The sequence below is a fragment of the Talpa occidentalis genome, unplaced genomic scaffold (genome assembly GCF_014898055.3).
Source record: "Talpa occidentalis isolate TD23 unplaced genomic scaffold, MPIMG_talOcc4v2.1 talOcc4.6, whole genome shotgun sequence".
Lineage (NCBI taxonomy): Eukaryota > Metazoa > Chordata > Mammalia > Eulipotyphla > Talpidae > Talpa > Talpa occidentalis.
In genome coordinates, this window is record NW_023604972.1 from 26,669,902 (window position 1) to 26,691,771 (window position 21,870).

Below are 21,870 nucleotides of genomic sequence, written 5' to 3' on the forward strand. Positions count from 1 at the left end.
AACATTCCTTCCCATTAAAGTCTCATATGTTTTGTGTTGATGTGGCGCATGGCAGAACCCATTTAGAATAGGCAGGTTTGCAGGGTTTGGGATGCCCCTCTCCCTATCCTGTAACAGTATCAGTTCTATGTTTTAGGAAAATCATCCTAGTCCCACTTGGGGCAGTTCATTGGAGAGAGGTAACACTGGAGGGAGAGAATTCAGTTAAAGGACTATTTTACTTCCTACTTGTTCAAGTAAAAAATATGGTGGCTTAAACAAAAACAATATCAGAGGATTTGGGGCAAAAAAAGACAGCTACTCCAGAGATATGAGAGGAGTCAAAGTTAAAAACACACTCATCAAGGGCCTCTCCTGGTAGTGCAGTGGTTGAGAGCTGGGCTGCGAAGCTGCCCGCAGCCTCTGCAGCACCGGTTCGATCCCCGGCTGCTGGCGAGGAGGGTCCCACATGGCGCGACAGACCTCTCCTACCACGCCCGCTGCTCCCCTCAGCAGTGTATTTCATCAGTTTGTCTGTTCTGTTCCCTGCTCTGGCTCTGGTGAATTCTCTCACCCTCCCGCGCTTCTGACTGTACCCAGTGATTGTATAAATAAACAAATAAATCTTTAAAATAAAATGAAAAAAAAAGAACACTCATCAAATGCCAAGTGCTTGCATATGTGTAGTCAACCTGGAGGGAGGTTGAAAGAGGGTAGAAATTAACACAGAAAACTAAGACAACTCCTCTCTTTCACTCATTCACTAATTCAATAATGATAATTCAGCCAGTTGTCTGAAAGATAGTAGTGTGTGGTGTACTGTGTTACTTTGGTCAAACAAAATAATATATACACCTCCTGATATCAGTGCCTACACATTTGACCCAAGCACACATGAATCAACCTCAACAAGAAAACAGTGACTCAGAAACTGAGAAATTTAACAACAACATGCTCTTGAATCATGGTGGAACAGGCTACTTTCTAAAGCAAGAATCAAAAACCAGGGGACTAATATGAAACACATATTATTGAGCAAAGAAAGTTCTCCTCACACCATGTTTCCATGCTGAGTTACATAGTAGCATCTAAAGTACTTATTAATGAAATGAGAAACTTATTACATTGATCTCTGTAGCAACTCAATGATAAAATCTGGTACATAAAATATCAGGAAAAATTCTTATACCATAAGGAAAATTATGCAAGCTTTGCAAAGTCAATCCAAGTAATTAGATACTAAAATAGAAGAGCAAGGCACATAGGAATAGATTATGGTCCCAGATCCAGAGAAAATCAGCATAAATGGGTGCATTATAAGAATGCAACAGATTCTAAAATTAGCTTTCAATTATCCCGTTTCTATATTATGCTTAAAGGTGCCTTAAATTTCACTAACCCAAAATTCTTTGTCATTGCTGTCAGAAGCTCAACCATGCTAATAACAAGAAATCTCTAAAGGCACTGCCTAGTTTTGAAGATTATATAAAATATAAATGCCTAAAAGTAATGTCGGTCTTACTACAAGAAAAACACCCATATTAAAGCATCTACTGTCTCTTTCCAAAAAAGGTTTCTTCTATATATGTGCTTGAGTAGTTGGTTGTTTGCATGCCCCTTTTACAGAAGACATGAGGCTCTGAGTAGGTGTGGAGACTTGTCTAAGATCACAATGCCAGTAAATATAGAAACCAGGTTTGAAACACTAATCTATTTTATTTTTTTTTTTTTTTTTTTTTTTTAATAAATTTTATTGTTATATTCCCCATACAATTGCAGCCCCCCATTCTGACCCCAATCCCTCCCCTCCCACCCCCGCCCCCTAAAAGTGTCTCTGGTTCATAGTTTTTTGTTGATTTTGATTTTCACTTTCTTATAGTTATTCATTTTCCTGGTCCCTTATTTAAGTTTTCTAGATTCCTGCTATGAGTGAGACCATCCGGTATTTTTCTTTTTCTTTTTGGCTTATTTCGCTGAGCATGATCCCTTCCAGCGCCATCCATGTTGCTGCAAATTGCATGTGTTTATCTTTTTTGAATGCTGAGTAATATTCCATGGCATATATGTACCACATCTTCTTGATCCAGTCATCTATTTTTGGGCATTTGGGTTGTTTCCAAAGCTTAGCTATTGTAAACAGTGCTGCTATAAACATAGGGGTGCAGGTGTTCTTTGGAATTGATGTTTCTGTGTCCTTTGGGTAAATACCTAGGAGTGGAATTGCTGGATCATATGGAAGCTCTATGTTTAGTAGGTCCAGAAATCTCCATACAGCTTTCCACAGTGGTTGGACCAGTTTGCACTCCCACCAACAGTGCAGAAGAGTTCCTTTTTCTCCACACCCTCGCCAACATTTGTTGTTGCTAGTTTTTTTAATATGTGCCATTCTCACTGGTGTGAGATGGTATCTCATGGTAGTTTTGATTTGCATTTCCCTGATGACAAGTGATGTTGAACATTTTTTCATATGCCTGTTGGCCATTTGCATTTCCTCTTCAGAGAAGTTTCTTTTAAGCTCTTCTGCCCATTTTTTGACTGGATTATTTTCTTTGTTGTTGTTGAGTCTCATCAGCTCTTTGCAGATTTTTGTGATCAGTCCTTTATCATTAGTGTTGGGTGCAAAAATGTTCTCCCAGTTGTGGGGTTTCTCTTTGTTTTTGTTATTGTCTCTTTTGCTGTGCAAAGCTCTTTAATTTGATGTAGTCCCAGCTGTTATCTTTGCCTTCACTATCACTGCTTTGGGTGATGTGTCTGTAAAGATGTCTTTGATGTGCAAATCACGTAGTGTTTCGCCTATATTTCCTTCTATATATTTTATGGTTTCAGGTCTTATGTCTAGTTCTTTAATCCATTTTGAGTTGATTTTTGTGTATGGTGTGAGGTGGTGGTCAAGCTTCATTCTTTTGCATGTAGCGACCCAGTTTTCCCAGCACCATTTATTGAACAAACTTTCTTTGCTCCAATGCATATTCTTTGCTCCTTTGTCAAAGATTAGTTGACCATAAATCTGTGGGTTTATTTCTGGATTTTCTATTCGATTCCATTGGTCTGTATGTCTGTTCTTGTTCCAATACCATGCAGTTTTGATGATTATGGCTTTGTAGTATAGTTTGAAGTCTGGGAGTCTGATGCCTCCATTCCCTTCTTTTTTTTTCAGGAGAGCTTTGGCTATTCGGGGTTTTTGGTGATTCCATATGAATTTCATCAATAATTGTTCTATTTCTTTGAAGAATGACATTGAAATTTGATTGGAATAGCATTGAATCTGTATATTGCTTTCGGTAGGATGGTCATTTTAATAATGTTTATTCTTCCAATCCACGAGCAGGGGATGTCTCTCCATTTCTTTGTGTCTTCTTCTATTTCTTTAACAGTGTTTTATAGTTTTCTTTGTATAGGTCCTTTACCTCTTTTGTTAGATTTATTCCCAAATATTTGATTTTTTTTGTTTCAATAACAAAAGGGATGGTCTTTTTGATTTCTTCTTCTTCAGATTTATTGTTTGTGTATAGGAAGGCTACTGACTTTTGCGTGTTGATTTTGTATCCTGCCACTTTACTGAACTGATTGATGAGTTGAATTAGCTTTTCTGTGGAGTTTTGGGGTTCTCTATGTATAATCATATCGTCTGCAAATAATGATAGTTTGACTTCTTCTTTTCCTATTTGGATTCCTTGGATGTCTTTCTCTTGTCTTATTGCCCTGGCTAGGACTTCCAGTATTATATTGAAAAGCAATGGTGAGAGTGGACATCCTTGTCTTGTTCCAGATCTTAATGGAATTGCTTTCAGCTTTTCACCATTGAGAATGATACTGGCTGTTGGCTTGTCATAGATGGCCTTTATGATGTTGAGGTATGTTCCTTGTATCCCCAAAATTTCAAGGGCTTTTATCATGAATGGGTGTTGCACTTTGTCGAAAGCTTTCTCAGCATCTATTGATATTATCATATGGTTTTTATATTTCTTTTTGTTGATGTGTTGGATAACGTTGATTGATTTTCGGATGTTAAACCATCCTTGTGCCCCTGGAATGAATCCAACTTGGTCGTGGTGAATTATCTTATGGATACATTGTTGGATTCTGATAGCTAAAATTTTATTGAGGATTTTTGCATCAGTGTTCATTAGGGAGATTGGCCTGTAGTTTTCCTTTTTTGTGTTGTCCTTGTTCGTTTTTGGTATTAGTGTAATGTTGGCTTCATAAAACGTGTTTGGTATTGTCCCTTCCTTCTCAATTTTTTGGAAGAGTTTGTGAAGGATAGGCACTAATTCGTCTCTGAATGTTTGGTAGAATTCATTTGTAAATCCATCATGTCCTGGGCTTTTGTTTTTGGGGAGGTTTTTTATTACCATTTCAATTTCGCTAATTGTAATTGGTCTGTTTAGGTGTTCTATTTCTTCTTTATCTAGCTTTGGGTGATTGTAGAGTTGTAGGAATTTGTCCATCTCCTCTAGATTGTTAAACTTGTTTCCATATAACTGTTCATAGTAGTTACTGATTATTCTTTTGATTTCTGCTGTGTCCGTTGTGATTTCTCCTCTTTCATTGATGATCCTGTTTATTTGTGCTTTCTCCCTTTTTTCCTTTGTGAGCCTGGCTAGGGGTTTGTCTATTTTATTGATTTTTTCAAAAAACCAGCTCTTGTTTCATTGATCTTTTGGATTGTTTTTTTAGTTTCAATTTCATTTATTTCTGCTTTGGTTTTATTATTTCTTTTCTTCTACTGGTTTTGGGGTTTTTTTGTTGTTCTTTTTCTAGATCTTTGAGCTTCGAGATGAGGTTGTTTCTTTGCGTTCTTTCTTGTTTCTTGATGTGAGCTTCTATTGCTATATATTTTCCTCTTATTACTGCTTTTGCTGCATCCCATACATTTAGGATATTAGTGTCCTCCTTGTCGTTCAATTCAAAAAATTTTTTAATTTCTTCTTTGATCTCCTCATTAGTCCAATGGTCTTCCAGTAGTGTGGTTTTTAATCTCCATGAGGTAGGAAAGTTCCTTGCCTTCTTTTTATGTTTATTTCTAGTTTGATGCCTTCATGGTCAGAAAAGATGGTTGATATGATTTCAATCTTGGTGTATCTGTTGATGTTTGTCTTGTGCCCCAGTATGTGATCGATCCTGGAGAATGATCCGTGTGCGCTTGAGAAAAATGTGTACTCCGTTTTTTTGGGTTTAGTGTTCTATAGATGTCTGTTAAGCCTAATTGCTCCAGGTCCTTATTTAGAGCTTTGGTTTCTTTACTTATCTTTTGTCTTGTTGATCTATCCATTGTTGATAGTGGTGTGTTGAAGTCTCCCACTACGTATGTGTTTTCTCTGATGTCTGTTTTCAGAGAGGACAACAGTTGTCTGATATATTTTGGTGCTCCTTCGTTTGGTGAGTATATGTTAATGAGTGTTATTTCTTCTTGAAGTATTGTCCCCTTGATCATAATGTAGTGACCATTGGGGTCTCTTTTTATCTTTTTGAGTTTGAAATCTGTTTTATCTGATATAAGTATAGCTGTTCCTGCTTTCTTTTTTGGTCCATTTGCTTGTAGGATTGTTTCCATCCTTTAACTTTGAGCCTATTTTTATCTTTTGTAGCTAAATGTGTTTCCTGGAGACAGCAAAAGGTTGGGTTTTGTTTCTTAATCCAGGCTGCCACTCTGTGTCTTTTTATTGAAGAGTTTAGTCCATTTACATTTAGAGTTAATATTGATATGTTAACATCTGTATTTGCCATTGTGTTTGTCTTTCCTTTGATTTTATTTATTTATTCTTTTAATAACTTTTTTTTTTTTTGGCCTTCTTTCATTGTTATTCGTCCCTCTGAGGTTCTGGCTTTAGGACTCCTTGTAGTATTTTTTGGAGTGGGGGTTTAGTTGCAATGAAATTCCGGAGTTTCTGTTTGTCTGGGAAGGTCCATATTCTTTCTTCAAAGAGGAAGGAGAGCTTTGCGGGATAGAGTATTCTTGGTTGGCATCTGTTTTCTTGGAGTCTGTTGACTATGTCCCTCCACTCTCTCCTTGCCCGTAGTGTTTCTTCGGAGAAGTCTGATGTCAGCCTGATTGGTTTTCCTTTGAATGTTATCTGTTTCTTTCCTCTTGCCAGCTTCATTATTTTTTCCTTGTCCTGGATTCTTGGGAGCTTTACTATTATGTGTCTTGCTGTATTTTTCCTTTCGTCGTGGAAGTTTGGTGTTCTTCTTGCTTCTTGTATATCAATTTTCAGCTCCTTCTTCACATTTGGGAAGTTCTCTTCAATTATCTCTTTGAATATTTTCTCTGTTCCTACATCTCTCTCCTCTCCTTCTGGTATTCCTATAACTCTTATATTTCCTTTCCTCATGGAGTCAGATAGTTCCCGAAGTCTTTCTTCGTTCTTTTTCCTTCGTACTTCTCTTTCCTTTTCTGTTTTGGTTCTTTTTATTTCTGTGTCTTCAAGATTACTTATTCGTTCTTCCATTTCATCTATTCTGCTTTCATTGCTTTTCCCAGAATTCTTTAGTTCTTCCATTAATTCTTTGATCTCCTGCATTTCTTTTACTTCCCTCTTTAGGGACTCAATTTCTTTCTTCTGACCATTGTTTTCCCTCTCTAGGGACTCAATTGCATTCTTCTGATCGTTGATTATTTTTCCCTTATCATTGTTTTCCTTTATGACTTCTGTCAGTTTTTTAATCACGGCAATTTTAAATTCTCTTTCTGGAAGGCTCAGAAATTCTTCCAAGTTATTGTCTTTGCAATCTGGGGGCTGGCTTTCTTTTTGTGGTGTGCTTTTTCTCTGGAGAGTTGCTAGGTTGCGTGTGGTTCTTCTCCTCCCTACTGTCTGTTTTCTAATTTGCCGTATGCGTTGGGACACTGTGTTGTTGGGACTGGCCGGCATCTTGGGTGGGCTTCTCTGTTCCCCTCTGGTTCTTCCAGGAGTCATCTGTCAGTTTCAAGCAGCCTCTGGCTCCTGAGGAAGCCTTCTGCAGGTAGTCTTTACTGAAGAAATGTCCCTGTTCTAAAATGGTGATGTGGGACACACTCCCTGCGCGTCTGGTCTCAGGCACACTCTTCTGCGCGCCTGGTCTGCCCCGGCTGTGGGTGCTCGCTCTCCCTGTGGGCTCAGACTACTTGTTCGGAAGGAGCCAGGTGTGGGCTAACTCCCCAGTTGGCCACTAGCTCCTTCAATAGCCTGTGCTGGGGTCAAGTCGCTAGGTGGCGCCAGAGATCTCTCCTAGAGCCCTTGGGGAGCTGATTTTCCACCCCGTGGGACAGGGAGCAGAGCGGGGATGGTAGGGTACACCTCAACGGCTTTGGGGTGCTGTGTCTGCCTTGTGCCCCACCGTCGTGGGGAACCCACGCCCCTAATTTCGTGCCCCGGGTCTCAGTTCCAAAGCCCTCAGTTCCAGGACGCGGGCTGTAGCCCAGATCAGTGGCGCGGGAATGGCGCCTTTTGAAACCCGCTCCCCTGCCTGGGCGCCTTGTTCCTGCTCACTCAGGGAGGGCCTCCGCCGTCTCCCCGCAAGCCTAGGTCGCAGGCGCGGGGACCTGGGCAGCTGCGATCCGGTCTGGATCCGCGCCACTTTCCGCGCAAGCTTACCGGGCGGCGGGGGCTGTGTGCTGGTGCTGGTCTCCTCCTGGGGGGCGGGGCTCTCTAATGGCGCCTGGAGCTCACCTCCGCGGCGGATCCTGCAGGGTTCGCCTCAGCTCCCGTTCACGGGGTGTGGTGGCTGCAATAGTTCCTTTCCACTCACAGTCCCGCTTGCTGTGTCCGTTTTTCTTGTTGGCCGTTTTGGTTTGTTGTTTCCTCCTCTCTGCCGGTCGGAGAGTGCCGCCTCTGTGGGCGGGGGAGGGGAGCAGGGTTCTGCGCTTCCCTCCCTTCTCGTCCTCTTTTATGGCAACTTTCTTCTTCGGGCAGTTTGCTGGAGTCGTCCGTTTATCTTCCGTGTCCCAGTTCTCACTGGGACCTGCCGCTTTTCCTCCCTATTAACTTTTTTTAATGGGAGATCTTACTCGCAGCGTCTCCTCGCCGCCATGTTGCTCCGCCCCCGATCTCACTAATCTATTTTAAAATGCTCTGACATTCATGTAACTACCATCCTGAGTGTACAGCTTCAGAATTAGAGAGACAACTTATAGAAGAAAAAGAAAGCCAAGAATAATTCAGTATTATAATGCAACAAATGACCAAATTGAGCACACAGAACCCACTAGAAATAGTTAAAACAATCAAGAGAATTTAGTCTGGAGAAGAGACGGTATATAATATTGCTATTATCAGATTTCCAGAAATGTAGTTTAGAATATCATGCACACTTTCCCTTTGCAAGGCTAGTTTAAATTAATCCTAAAGACTGAAAATTAAAATAAAGACAAAATGCCAGTTATAATACTCTATAAGGATGGAGGTGATTTCAGGGAATCAATAAGAAATTCTATTTATGATTCATGGATGAATTATGATGTTTATATTTTCAAGTTCTATAGCTATGGGAGATGCTAGATTACAAGAAAAAACATTGGATTTTTTACAAGAAAATTTTTTACAAGAAGAAAATCTCAAAATTTGGATTTTTTCACACAAAGACAATATCTGAATTCCCATTTAAAAAAACTCAAAATTTGGATTTTTTTCCACACAAATATCTGAATTCTCATAATAAGTTCATGAGCTTAAAAAAAAACAAATTTATTCACAATTTGGCACTTAAAAAGTTATTACTACCAAAGAATTTGATTATCCTGCAAAATTTTATCTCAGTATAAAACCTCACAGTTACTAAATGATATATTTACTGGTCATTAACTTGAACTGAAGATATTTTGGGATTAGAAATTTCCAAATTCTACTTTCAAGTTGACCACTGACTAGACATAACCATGGATAAGGGCAAAAAGTAAAATTAAATACATATTTCTCAATAGTTGGTTGCATACCATACCATCCAACCTAACCTTGCTTAAAGAGGTCCATCCCCACCTAATAGCAGATCTTAAAAACAATGCCCACATTTCTTATAAACATGATTATACAATCACACCAGGGGGCGCTCTTAACACTTAAATGATGTATGACATTTTTAAACACGTGGTGGCCTCAGCTGGCCAAAATGAAAGATTTTTTTTTTTCTAAGCATACAATACCTTACAACAAGTGCTTATCTTTTGAAAATGTTTGCTGGCAACACATGCAGTTTATTTTGCATCCAACTGCTTTCATTGTCAAGACTACCAAGTTAGTCTATCAAGAACAACATTTCTGGAAACATTTGTCTATTTAGATTGGCATCTATCACATATTCTTTCTATAGCTGAACTAATTTGCAATAGTGAAGAGTGTTTAAGTGACAGTGGCTCACTGTCAATTCTTTTTTTTTACAAAATTTCCTATTAAATCTTTAGCTTTTTTCTATTAAAAAGGGGGGAATCTCTCATCTAAAATTGACATTCATTGTAAAATTCTCATATGAGCAGTAATGGGCCTTTCTATATTTTCTCATTACCTGGTAGGAACTCTGAAATTCAAACGTTCTTCTCAGAAAGTTGAAGATTCAGATTCCTGAAAAAATAATTGGAAAATTAGAGAGAAGCTTCAAGGAAATAAAAGCAAAAGGTAAGCATGGGCTATATTAACCAGATAAAACTGTCATATGCTACTCCAACTACAGTAAATGTTATATACATTTAAAAAAATTAAAATAAAAAATTTAATTCTTAATTTTAAAAATTATACAAGTGATACTTGGTTAAATAAACTTTAAGAAATAACATGGAAAGGAAAGAATCACCAAGTATGTAAAAGTAAAAGGACACAAAATTTGTCTTCCTATGAAGACAAAGGAATTTATAACCTATTTTCAACCCCTGGAGTTGAAATCATTCACTTTTTCCTATCAGCTGCCTTTGTGAATCACCATCCATCAGTGTTCAAACTTAAAAGAGGAGATTCCTAGCCAAGGTAAAACCCAATATGTATGGAGACTAGACAGCTACCTCTTCAACTGAGTTCAGGGAAACAAAAATGGACCTTTCAATTCTTTGTCCCTAAATCAAATTCACCATCATACTGCCTTAAGTCCTGTTGACAGGAACACATTCTCCATTCTATAACAAATGCAAGGGTTTAAAGTGAAAATACACCTGGATAAAATGATACATTTATTTATGACTTTAGACCACAGTATATGTGAATGTAAGTCCAACCTACCCAGAAGTAGATTTTAATGAACCTGGGAGAAAGTAAAAAAGAACATAGGATGAAAAGAGCACAGGTCACAAAGGAGAAAATTCATAGGAAGAGTATGTCAGGAGTGGCGTCACTGCCTATTTTAATCTGTCTTGATGTTTGACATGAAGCAAGTATGAAAAGGTTCATTAAGACAAATGCAATCTTATTTGGTGAGCAACGACAGGTGACACAAACTAATCTGACATTTGTAAAAGTTGTATGAGTTTCCATAAATAGCATTCAGAGAATAGTGGTCTTGGGGTTCCATGTGGTCCATCCTGTTAGAAGCAGGACCTGAGTCAGCTGTTGGAAAACAGTTTACTTCCCACTAGAATGGGAGTAGTTGCCAGAGAGCCATCAAGTGGCCTATATTTTAGATCAGAACAGAGCAAGAAATGTCAAAATTTTTAAAGGTTTGATAAACTGAATGTTAAGTATGAGAAAATAGGAAGAGTCAAGGATGACATAAAGGTTTTTGATCTGAAGGGATAAAGGGGCCGTTTTGTGAGACTTGTGGAGACCATGGTTAAAGCAGGTTCTTGGGGGAAAGTTATTTTGATTTTTGATGTGTGAATTCTGAGATGTTTATCAGACATATCCAAGAAGATCAATATAAATTAAGCAGCTGGCTATACCAGTGGAGACTAAAGGAAAAAACCAAAGACTTTAAATCAAACACTAAATATTAAACTGAGGGTTGTCCGCTCATTGACAATACTTAAAGCCATGAGATAAAGAAGTAATTGCAGAAAGAGAAGAAAGAGGTCAGAGACTAGCCTGTGGTGTGCAGACTTAGGTAGCTTCATTATCCCTGTTTCCTGATGGTCATGCCTTCATTATAACTGCCAATCTCTAGAGTGTGGGAAGGACCAGAAACTTGTTTTTAACTGATAGAACAAATGACAGAATATGGTGACAGGATGTTTATGAATTACATTGTATGATTACATTATTACAGCATATAAAATGGTAACACCAATCTTGCTGGAGTATTTCCCTCATTAGCTAACCTTTGTGAAGCAAGGTGCCATATTCGGAAAACAGCCTCTAGTAACTGAAGGCAGCCTCTAGCTGGCCTCTGGCAAAATGCCCAGTCTCCAGTTGACAAGAAAATGAGTCCTTCACTTATATCCTTAAGAAAATAAATTCTGCCAACAATATCAGTAACCTTGAAAATAAATCCTTCTCTAGAGCATACAGATGACACACAAATGCCGACTGCAGTATTATAGAAGACCCTGTTAAACTGCAGACTTCTGACCCACAAAAATTGTAAGATAATAAATCCACATTGTTTTAAACTACAAGTTTTGGTGATTTACTATGCACCAATAGAAGAGAAATGTAAGCCTCAAGTTACCACAATATTTTTTGTTTGCTTCTTCTGCAGATAACTGTAGTAAGGCATAGACTGAGTCGTATTCTTCTGGGTTAAAGATAAAAGAGGACGGACAACACATCTCTAAGAAAAGGGCACCAAAGGAATCTGTCCTTTGCAGCTGCTCTTCCCTAAGCCTGGAATATTCTCTTACACACACCACTTACCTACCATTCCCCTGTCAAGATTCAAATACAACCTGGTCTCCAGGAAAAGAAAAAGTTCCTTCTACATATAAACTCTCACACCATGCTTTCACATTGTATGGTCACCATTTCCCTATGCTGCTGGTCTGTTAGTAGGGCCAAATGCTCCATAGCTATTTCCATAGCAACTCCCTGTATCTCAAGTCTCATGTTCATGCGTGTGCAGAAGGTTGAGTTGAGGTGTCCCCTTAGACATTCACCAGCACAGGATGTCAGACCACTGGTATCCTCTCTCCTTCCCACAGAAGACACTCCATCTCAATGGTGTGCCCCAGGCCGTTCCTTGCTATTAGCATTAAGTCCAGATCTGGGTATTTTCCAGGCAAGTGGAGATGAAGGCATGGGCCTCCTCCAAAAAAAAAAAAAGTTAATGTCCCTTTCCAGTCAAATTCCAAAGGAACAATCAAAGCCATGTGCTTTTCCCGCTCTACTTACTGACCATACTTTCTCAATGCTGTCTTAGAAACAAGGGTTGTGATGGATGATATTCTTCCAGACTTAAACAGTCATCCAGAAGATAGAAATGTTTTCCAGTTGCTGGAGGGAGAGGCAAATCACTTCTGAGGAGGGAACTGTTCACTAGAGGGAAGCGGAAAGGATTTTCTCTTTTGAGAAGGTGACAAGTCTTCCTCATTTGGGGACAGGTGAAGGGAATAGAGTGTGCCTGTAGGATCCTTCTCCTTTGTAGGTTCTGAGGCCTCCAGTTTTCTGGGAAGAAGTCCCACGTTAGTATTTACCCATCCAACATTTTAGGTTGGGTTAAATTTGGATTCTCTTTATCAGGGGAAGGTTTTATGTTGTATTTTTTTTCCCCCACAGGTACTTTTTGGTTCAACTATTCAATGTTTATATCTGGCAACCCTCTGACCTATTCATTCTCTTTTGATTCTTCTCTTCTCACTCCACATACTACCCTGACGGATCCCATGAATGCCTGTGATTTCAGTCACCATCTATTGACGTAAACTTCGGGCTTTCAAATCTTTACCTCTAGCCCAGATTTCTTTGCTACTTCTTAAGTAGAAGTGAATATTATATGTATTACCTACTTGGATAACCTTCAGACCCTTCAAACTCAATATTTCTGAAACTAAACTACATTCCTCTTCTTCCTCCTGTATTTTTCTCAGCAAATGGCACCACCATCTAACCCAGCTGTTCAGAACTTGGAAATCATTCTTTACTCTTTCTGGTACAGTCATAGCCAATCAATCAAGTCATACACATTCTAGCATAAGCCACAACCTAAATGGTCAAGTTAACTACAATATTTAGAGGCCAGGGAGATATGGAAGGAAAAAAACAAAAAGCCACTAAAACAACAGTGACATAGAGGAGAAACCAAAAGAAATGCATTTCTCTGGAGCTTATCGCCAGCCTCTTCAGAAAAATCTGAAAGAAATGGGGAATATAACCAAAATGAAAATGCATACATTGTGCAAAAATGAAAAATGATGTAAGAATTATATAAAATATAAAATTATTTTTTAAAAAAGCAAAGGAAAGCTGAGTCTGCTGAACTGCTAAAGGCTCATAGGCAATCACTACTGAAAGACACAAGAGTAACCAGGTGGAGGTACCTCCATTGTAGCCTAGGGGTTCTTTGCCTCTTCAATGAGAGATTCTGCATGGAAATTAGTAAGACAGAAAGTGTTTCCATTCATTCACTAAAAATAATAGTTTTTGCATGGAAATATTTACACATTTTTAATTATTACTAATGACATGCCACTATTTTATATCCTCGTTTGTGTTTTCACAATATAGGATTTCTCCCCTCAGATGTGGTCAACCATAAGTTTCCCACCACCCAAGCTCCCATAATCCTCCACCACAGTCCACTGCGTTCTCCTTCCCCATTTTCTTTCCTCCTCCTCCCTCACCCTATTTATAAAAGTCACACAATCAAAAACTATGTTATGCCCTAATGTGATTAATATTCAATCTTTATCTAGATATATATACAGTGAGTATCCCATTTTCCTAAAATGCTTTGAAAGCAATTTGTTCTGTTCATTCAATGAAGATGTATTGAGATGCTGAGCACTTAGTTATACCGAGGAGCAATTGCTTAAAAAATAGACAAGTGGGCCTCCCCGGTGGCGCACCAGTAGAGCACTGGGTTGCGAAGCTGCCCCCAGCCTCTGTGGCGCCGGTTCGATCCCCAGCTGCTCCCCGGCCACTGGAGGAGGGTCCCACGTGGCGTGCAGACCTCTCCTGCCGCCCGCTGCTCCTCTCAGCAGTGTACCTTGGTCGTTCTGCCTGCTCTGCTCCCTGCTCTGGCTCTGGTGAATTCTCTCATCCTCCCGTGCTTCTGACTGTACCCAGTGCTTGTATAAATAAATAAATAAATAAATCTTTAAAAAAAAAAAAATAGACAAGTATTCAAAGTTCCTATTCCTTAAGAATGGTACTATCCAAAATGACATGTGCCTGGGCCTCCCTGGTGGCGCAGCGGTTGAGCGCTGGGTTGCGAAGCTGCCCGCGGCCTCTGCGGCGCCGGTTCGATCCCCGGCTGCTCCCCGGCCACCGGAGGAGGATCCCACATGGTGCGCAGACCTCTCCTGCCGCCCGCTGCTCCCCTCAGCAGTGTACTTCAGTCCTTCTGCCTGCTCTGCTCCCCACTCTGGCTCTGGTGAATTCTCTCACCCTCCTGCGCTTCTGACTGTACCCAGTGCATGTATAAACAAAAAACAAACAAACAAACTAAATAAATAAATAAATGAAACATGCCTCTATAAAAAAAAAAATAAATGTCTAAAAAAAAAAAAAAATTCTAAAAAAAAAAAAAAAAAAAAATGACATGTGCCTTTTCTTTTGTTTCCTCAGTATGCTTTACCTATGTACAGGTATAGTTAAGTGTGTGTCTATATTTTCTCTACCTAATACATGTTTTTACATTTAAGTATATTTACATATACTCTAACATAGCAATACAGTTCTGCCGCTTGTACCATGAGCTTTCCCCAAAGGTTTACTCCATCACCAAGGCTAAATAACTACATGAAATGTTCCTATGTTTCATTTTGCTCAGTTTAGCGCTCTTCATGACTCTCAGTAATGTCCTTGACACTGTGAAGTAAAGGGATGTATGAGATCATAGCATGAAGAGGTTTTCAACTTCTATTATCACTAACAGCTTTCCTTTTCTTTTTTTTTCTTTCCTGCCTATTCTCACTTGAATCTGAGTTCCTCCACTGCACAGACTCCTATTAGTTTTTCACTGATGTAGCTTTTAGTATATAGTATGTGCTCAATAAGCATTAGCTGACTGATCAGCTATTTCCAAAATGAGATGACTTTCATGAAAACAGAAATATGCAGATAGACAAGTGAAAATACACTGTTAAACATGTTAAACTACTAAGAAAGATGGCTCTGATACCGCCTTAGTCTAATGATCTCTGCAATAAATTCTTAGAATTTTTCACCCAAGAAGAAAGCTTTACCTTTGAAATAAGTTACTTCTTTAGTTAGAAATAAAATTACAGTCAATGTCTCTCTAATAGCTCTGAGAAAGCAGAATGCCAAATAAGATTTACAAATATAATTACATTAGCATATTTAAAAAGTTATTGTCTTTAATTCATTAAATTGTTGAGTGAAAACTGGGGGTAAGCATTATGTAGATCCTTTTTATTTAGCTATAGTTTATGTATAGTTATCTAACAAGTATCAAATTATGTTTTATTTTTCATTTTGTCTATATGTATTTTCTAAAGTTTTAATGATATCCTTAATTTGGGTCAGAAGAAAAAAATGTATGTTTTTTAAAGCTCACAAGTTTAACCTCTAAAGTCTAGATCTAGTATTGTTTCATAAAGAAATTAACAAAATATTTATCAAAACTAATTATGTAATTTTATTTCATTAATTAAATATTTATATAAAAGAATGTTCAGTATCTAACCATCATAATAAGACAGAAAAAGCGCAATAAACTAATCATCACAGAAGGAAAGATAATAAAGGCTTGTGAAACCATGTTTTTTGAACAATATTGAAAGTATGGCAAACTAATGATATTTACCGTGCTACTAATTTATGGATTCTGTGAGAAAAAAGGTAAAAATTACATAGACAATATGATCCTAAATTTGTTGACCTTAATATAGTGGCAACAGATCAATGTTTAGGCAGTTAAATACATGAATCCGGAGAAACAGATAATTAACTATTTACATTGAATTTCTCTGAGTGTGGGGTGACAATCATTTTCTTCATGTTTTTATAGTTTTAAAATTTTCAGTTAAGAATGATTTTGTTTAAAAATGAGAAAAAATAAATTTTTTTATATGTGTGCATAATACACACATAAATGTTTATATATGCATGTATATATACACATTTTATATATTTATACGCATGTGTGTGTATAAAGAGTACCAGCATCTGAATTATCTACTTCTTCCATATTCCTACAGATCAGAAAGAAATGAGAATCAGGCAGGGGATGTTACTACAGGATTAGAATTGATTTAGATTTAGATTAGATTTCCTTCCTTAACTAACATCACTTCACTCAACTATGCCTCACTCCACACACACAAGCTTAATACTACACTGAAGGACTGGGACATTGACTTTCACTGCTCAGGGCTACTTTATATGGACTTCAGTATTTCCCATGTTATTCATATTTTCTAATTTTTAACTGCAATATCTAGTTTCCATTCTTTTGTCTCCTCTTCCATACTGCTTCACTCAGCACTAGACATAGTTTTTTTGGGGAAAAAAGAACATTAAAAATTTGAACAGAAAATTTTTCCTTGAAAAAGCCTATTTATCAATCCTTAACAGTCACTCTTTCCATAAAAAGCATGAAATTAACAGTTGAAGCTCAAAACTACTTGGGAAAAAAGTTTGTGTTTTTTTTTTTTTTAATTGAGAAAAAGATCTTGAAACAAACCAAATAAGATTTTTTTAACCCATTTGAAGTCATCATAGCTGAAACATTCTGTTTGATTTCTGTCTTAAAGGAGGCAATCATCATAAGGTGTATTTGCAATGGAATAAGATAATCACTACTGTTAATTTCAGGATTTCAGATAGGTGAAATGGTGAATAGAAACAAAAAAAGAACTGGCACAATGGAGATACAGTTTGATAAAACTGTGTAAGGGAGGCAGAAACCTTTAACTTTAAAAGTTAAACGTCAAGCAATCATAGGTTTAAAAAAACTAAAAATTTTGTCAATACTATACCAGTTCTCACACATGGACATAGTGCAGACCAAAGAAAATAATTACATGAAGACAAGGCAGGTGGTCTTGGTTAAGAATACAGAAGCTGAAGCATCTGATGGCAAGACTGAAATCTTCCGTGCTATCTAACTTTCAACAAGCTACTTTTCTATCTTATATTTCCATACTGCAAGATGAGGACATCTTTTGCAATGTGGCTCTTAGAATAATTTGGGTTTATTTTATATATGTGTGTGTTTGTGTATATATGTATATATACACACATATATTATACATGCTACATATACACTATAAATCACATAGTAATATTAATAAGTATTGGATGATTTGCATTATAGGTAGAGAACATTATTTCAGTGTAATCCATTTTATTTTGTATATAAACATTTGAATTTCTATTTAAAATTTAAACATCAAATTGGAGTCATGAATGCTGGGTCTCAGTAAAGGTTCTATCTCAAGGTAAACTGTGGGCACACCACTTTCTTTTCTAAGTTTCAGTAGTGTCAAGAGAAGTGTATTGGATAAGCTTAATATTCTCTTGCTGCTTTCAAATTTCTATGATCTATATAGCTGGGAGAAAAAAATGTTTTAATACTGCTGCTTACAAAATATTTTCACAGTAGGAATTGAAATAGTAGAACATTTCTACATATTTATATAACAGTTAAATTAAACAAAGAGCTAGTACAATTTCCCAGTGGGAGAGTTACAGAAGTAAAAACTGATCAAAACAAAGAGTTTTCAGAATGTATGCTTAGTAAAGTTTTGGTGAATAGAAGAAAAGCTCTGGAAAACCAAACCTAGTGTTGGAAAAGGCAAAAGGAATAAGAAAAATAACTTCTTTTTTTTAGTATTCTCATCCTTCAAAGTCTCAGAGAAATGGATGCAATATTAACAGATGAAATATTTTCACCTCATAATCTAACTTGTATTTATTAACAATATGATATTGTTAATATCTGTTAGATGCTGATGGGAGTGATAATCTCATCAAGAAGGCTAGAGGAGGAGGTTTACTCCCATGAAGACCATGTAATTGACCAAAGGCTCACTACATTAAGAGTACTAAGGCTCAGGGTGAGATTGAAGCATCTCTTGCTCTTCAAAGGGTACACATTTCAGCGTGACCCATAAAGGAATCAAAAATGCTGAAAGCCCTTGTCTCTTACCAGAAATGTGGCTTTTTGAAATTTATTTATGCATACAAGATCTGGGGTGCAGGCCAGAGGGGCCAGGGTTGGGGGGGGGAGGATGGTGGTGGTGAGAGGATTCACCAGACAGAGTGGGGAGCAGAACAGGCAGATCCACTGAAATACACTGCTGAGGGAAGCAGTGGGCAAGACAGGAAAGGTCTGTTTGCCACGTGTGTCATCTACCTGGCCAGGGATGGAACTCGCGCTGCAGTGGCTACAGATAGCTTCACTGTGCTGAGACTTAACCCCTTGTGCCACCAGGAAGGCCCCAAATGTGGTCCTATCTTTTCTACTAGTTACACTGCCTCCATCTTTACACCCATATTCAGCCTTCACCAAATAAAGCAGAAAACATAAATCTTTGGTAGGTGGTCAATATATTTTGCTATTATTTGTTAGTAGAAGTATTATCATCTCATTCTTTATTTAAACCATGATCACATTCTGTTGGTTAATTTAACAGGGACTAAAATTGATGCCCAGTGGGTAAATAGAGTAAAATATTATTGAATCCAAAGAGAAAAAAAAAATCTTTCAGATTACAATTCACTGTGTACCTGAAATGGAATTGTATTAAAGCATCTTTTAGTCTGGAAACTTCAGGTCATCCAACTATTTTTTTTTTTTTTGAAGATTGTACTTAATTTTTTAAATTAAAGGACTTATTTTTATTCTCTGAAAAACAAATTCAATACATAATTTACAACATATGTCCAAAATCCAATATTTAATGTTTTGTTCAAATAAGAGCAACATATCTGGGAGGGGGATTATTTTAATATTTCATAAAATATACTTAAGGCAAATACACACACACACACACACACACACACACACACACACACTTAAGGCAAAGGCAAAGAGTTTTTAATTGCAATGACAATACAAGAAGATCCCAAAGGAATGAATTGGTAACTAGAATTTCACCCTTGAAATCTTTCTTTACTGGGGATCTACATACACACATATATATTTTTTAATTGTAACAGCTAATGTGCAGAACTGAAAATCACACTAAGTGCAACCTACTTGCTCTTCATTTTATTTTCCATTTCTCTACCAAAAGCCATGTGGCCCACACTGATTCTTTTGTGTTTTTCAGTTCCAAAGAAAAAAGATAGTGTTAGCCTTATTAATTGTATTTCAAAATTAAGTTTGTGTTTTAATATGTAAGTTTTATAGTTATTGATGCATTCCAAACATACATGGTATTTTTTTTGTGTATGTAGACATAGATATCTAATACTTTAAAAATATCAGGAAAATTGTAAACTTGGCCAAATGCTTGCAAATCTAAGAAATGTTTTCTGCAAATTTCTCAACACTTACACTTTGGTGTATTCTCTAAGACCTATACATACAATTCTTCCCCCTTTATTTTTCTGGGGCAGGATTATCATAACTAGTATGGAAACTTTTCTCCAATTCCTGTCCTTGTTTTAAGAACTCTTAAAAGCATAGCATGACAACTTCAGTCTTACACAGGCAACATAATAAGAGCCTTTTGCATCTCTGAGTTAAGTGTCTATTTTTCCTAACACACTATTGGATAAATTATACAATTCCCTGTCCTTGATTACTTCTAAGTATTGATATTACAATTTTAAAAATTGAGAAACCTGAAGCTCCAAGATTTTCAATTACTTGCCCAAGGTTAGACAGCTAATAAAGTAGTGATTCATTATTATATACGCCATTAGAAATATCTGTGTTTTTTTACTTTCTCTTCCACAATAGTATCCTTAATTTTTTGTTAAACAGAAGGTTAAAAGCCATTTTATCTCAATTTCTGGCAAGAATGTATTTTGTTCCAATTATTCCTCCATATATGAAATAAGTTGTTGGGACAAACATGTAGATAAATAATATACAACCACTCCCTTTAACAAATTTACAGTCTTGACTAAAAAGAGCAAAATTGTGCATAACTATATAGGAAAGAAGTTGACTTCTTTTTTCATTTATCTCAACACTTAACTCTTCCATTGGAGGTGAAACCTCCATAAATAGGCAATTAACTTTTAGGAAATTTGGTTTTGTGTCACATGCTATCATCAGTGGCCCAGTCACAAAGATGTAGCACACAAAGGTTACCAAAATGAGGATTTTTCCTAAATTGAGTTTCCAGGTCAAGAGATTTCTTTTTCATGTTGAAATAAGTGTATTGAATGAACTACTGAAATTTTCATAATGCAGACAATGTCTCTATCTACAAGCACATAGTGAGATAAGATTTTCAAAGAGTAATTGTGAAAGGTAAGGATTCAAGCAAAAAGGAAGACTGATAATAACCTTGAACAAGAATATGCACTTTTTTCCAGTGGTCACAGAAAAAATGTCAAAACCACCTGACTTCAGGTAAGCCTAAGGACATTAATTATCAATAGTATAAAAATGACATGGGAATCAGATTCCTTATTTAAAAGTGCATTAAAAATTTTCCTCCAGAAAGATATGAAATAAACAACTATGGAGACCATGAAAAGATTTAGTCTCATAACAACTATAATACTAGTCCACAGTGTCAATATATATTAATATATTGTTATATATTAATTATTTTAATATTAATTATTCATATATGTATTTGTTGTGATCAACCTGAGCTCAAAATTCAGTTTATAAGAACTCAGTGCTGATGGTAGTTACTTACTGCAAAGGAACCCTCATTTATACATAAAAATGTCAAGATATAAGCTATAAAAAAAAATTTAACTAATAATAAATTATATCTCAAACAGGGAATAGGCAGTACCACGAATCTATTTTCAGCCTCCCAGAGAGTAAACTGGTGAAACCAAAAGTTCAATATACGGAAATGCCTTTTCACAGATTTAAGGAACGCTTGATTAAATGGAAAAGAAAACCCTTATGTGAGCATGAAGATGCCCAACTACTGGACAGAACTGATAAATGGTTTAGGGGGAAAAACACAAACAGTTGTTTCATACTCCAGGAAGCAATCTCAGCAACATAAAAACATAACAGGTATTTATTTTTAGCGATCAAATGGAAGCAACCCAAATGCCCAAAAATAGATGACTGGATCAAGAAGATGTGGTACATCTACACAATGGAATATTACTCAGCAATCAAAAAAGATAAACACATGCAGTTTGTAGCAACATGGATGGAGCTAGAAGGGATCATGCTCAGCAAAATAAGTCAGAAAGAAAAAGACCGGATTGTCTCACTCATAGCAGGAATTTAGGAAACCTAAATAAGAGACCAGGAAAAAGACTAATCAATACAAAGTAAAAATCAAAATCAACAAGCAACTATAAACCAGAGACACACTACGGGGGGGGGGGGGGGGGGGGGCAGTAGGGGCGGGAAAAGGAAGCATTAGAGTCAAAATAAGGGGGGAGGTGCAATTGTATGGGGAATATAACCAAAATGAAAATGCATACATTGTGCAAAGATGAAAAAAGATGTAAAAATTATATAAAATAAAATATTTAAATAAAAAAAATTATTTTAATGAATGGCAGGAACTATTAAGTGTGTCTTGCACCTTGAAGCGCTTAATACAAGTGAAACTGGAACGAAGAGAGGAGGGCTTGGAACAAAGCCTCATCCCAATCTTCCTGCTTTTTTTTTTTTCCTGAGAAGCACTTTAGGGATAGATTTTAATGTGCTTTTTCATAGAAAAATATTGTAGTTACCTAACCTAAAGACATCGACAGGAGCGAAAAAAGGCAACAAATT

General features: G+C 37.0%; 1 protein-coding gene across 2 annotated transcripts in view; it reads right to left on the reverse strand.

The window, feature by feature from the left end:
• LOC119261139 (cytochrome c oxidase subunit 7B2, mitochondrial) overlaps positions 1-21,870 on the reverse strand; it is a 93,163-nt gene that overhangs the window by 62,102 nt on the left and 9,191 nt on the right. For both annotated transcript variants that reach the window (XM_037530362.2, XM_037530361.2), the window contains exon 2: positions 9,454-9,509. The gene's annotated coding sequence lies outside the window, so the exon portion shown is untranslated. The remainder of the gene's footprint in view (positions 1-9,453; positions 9,510-21,870) is intronic.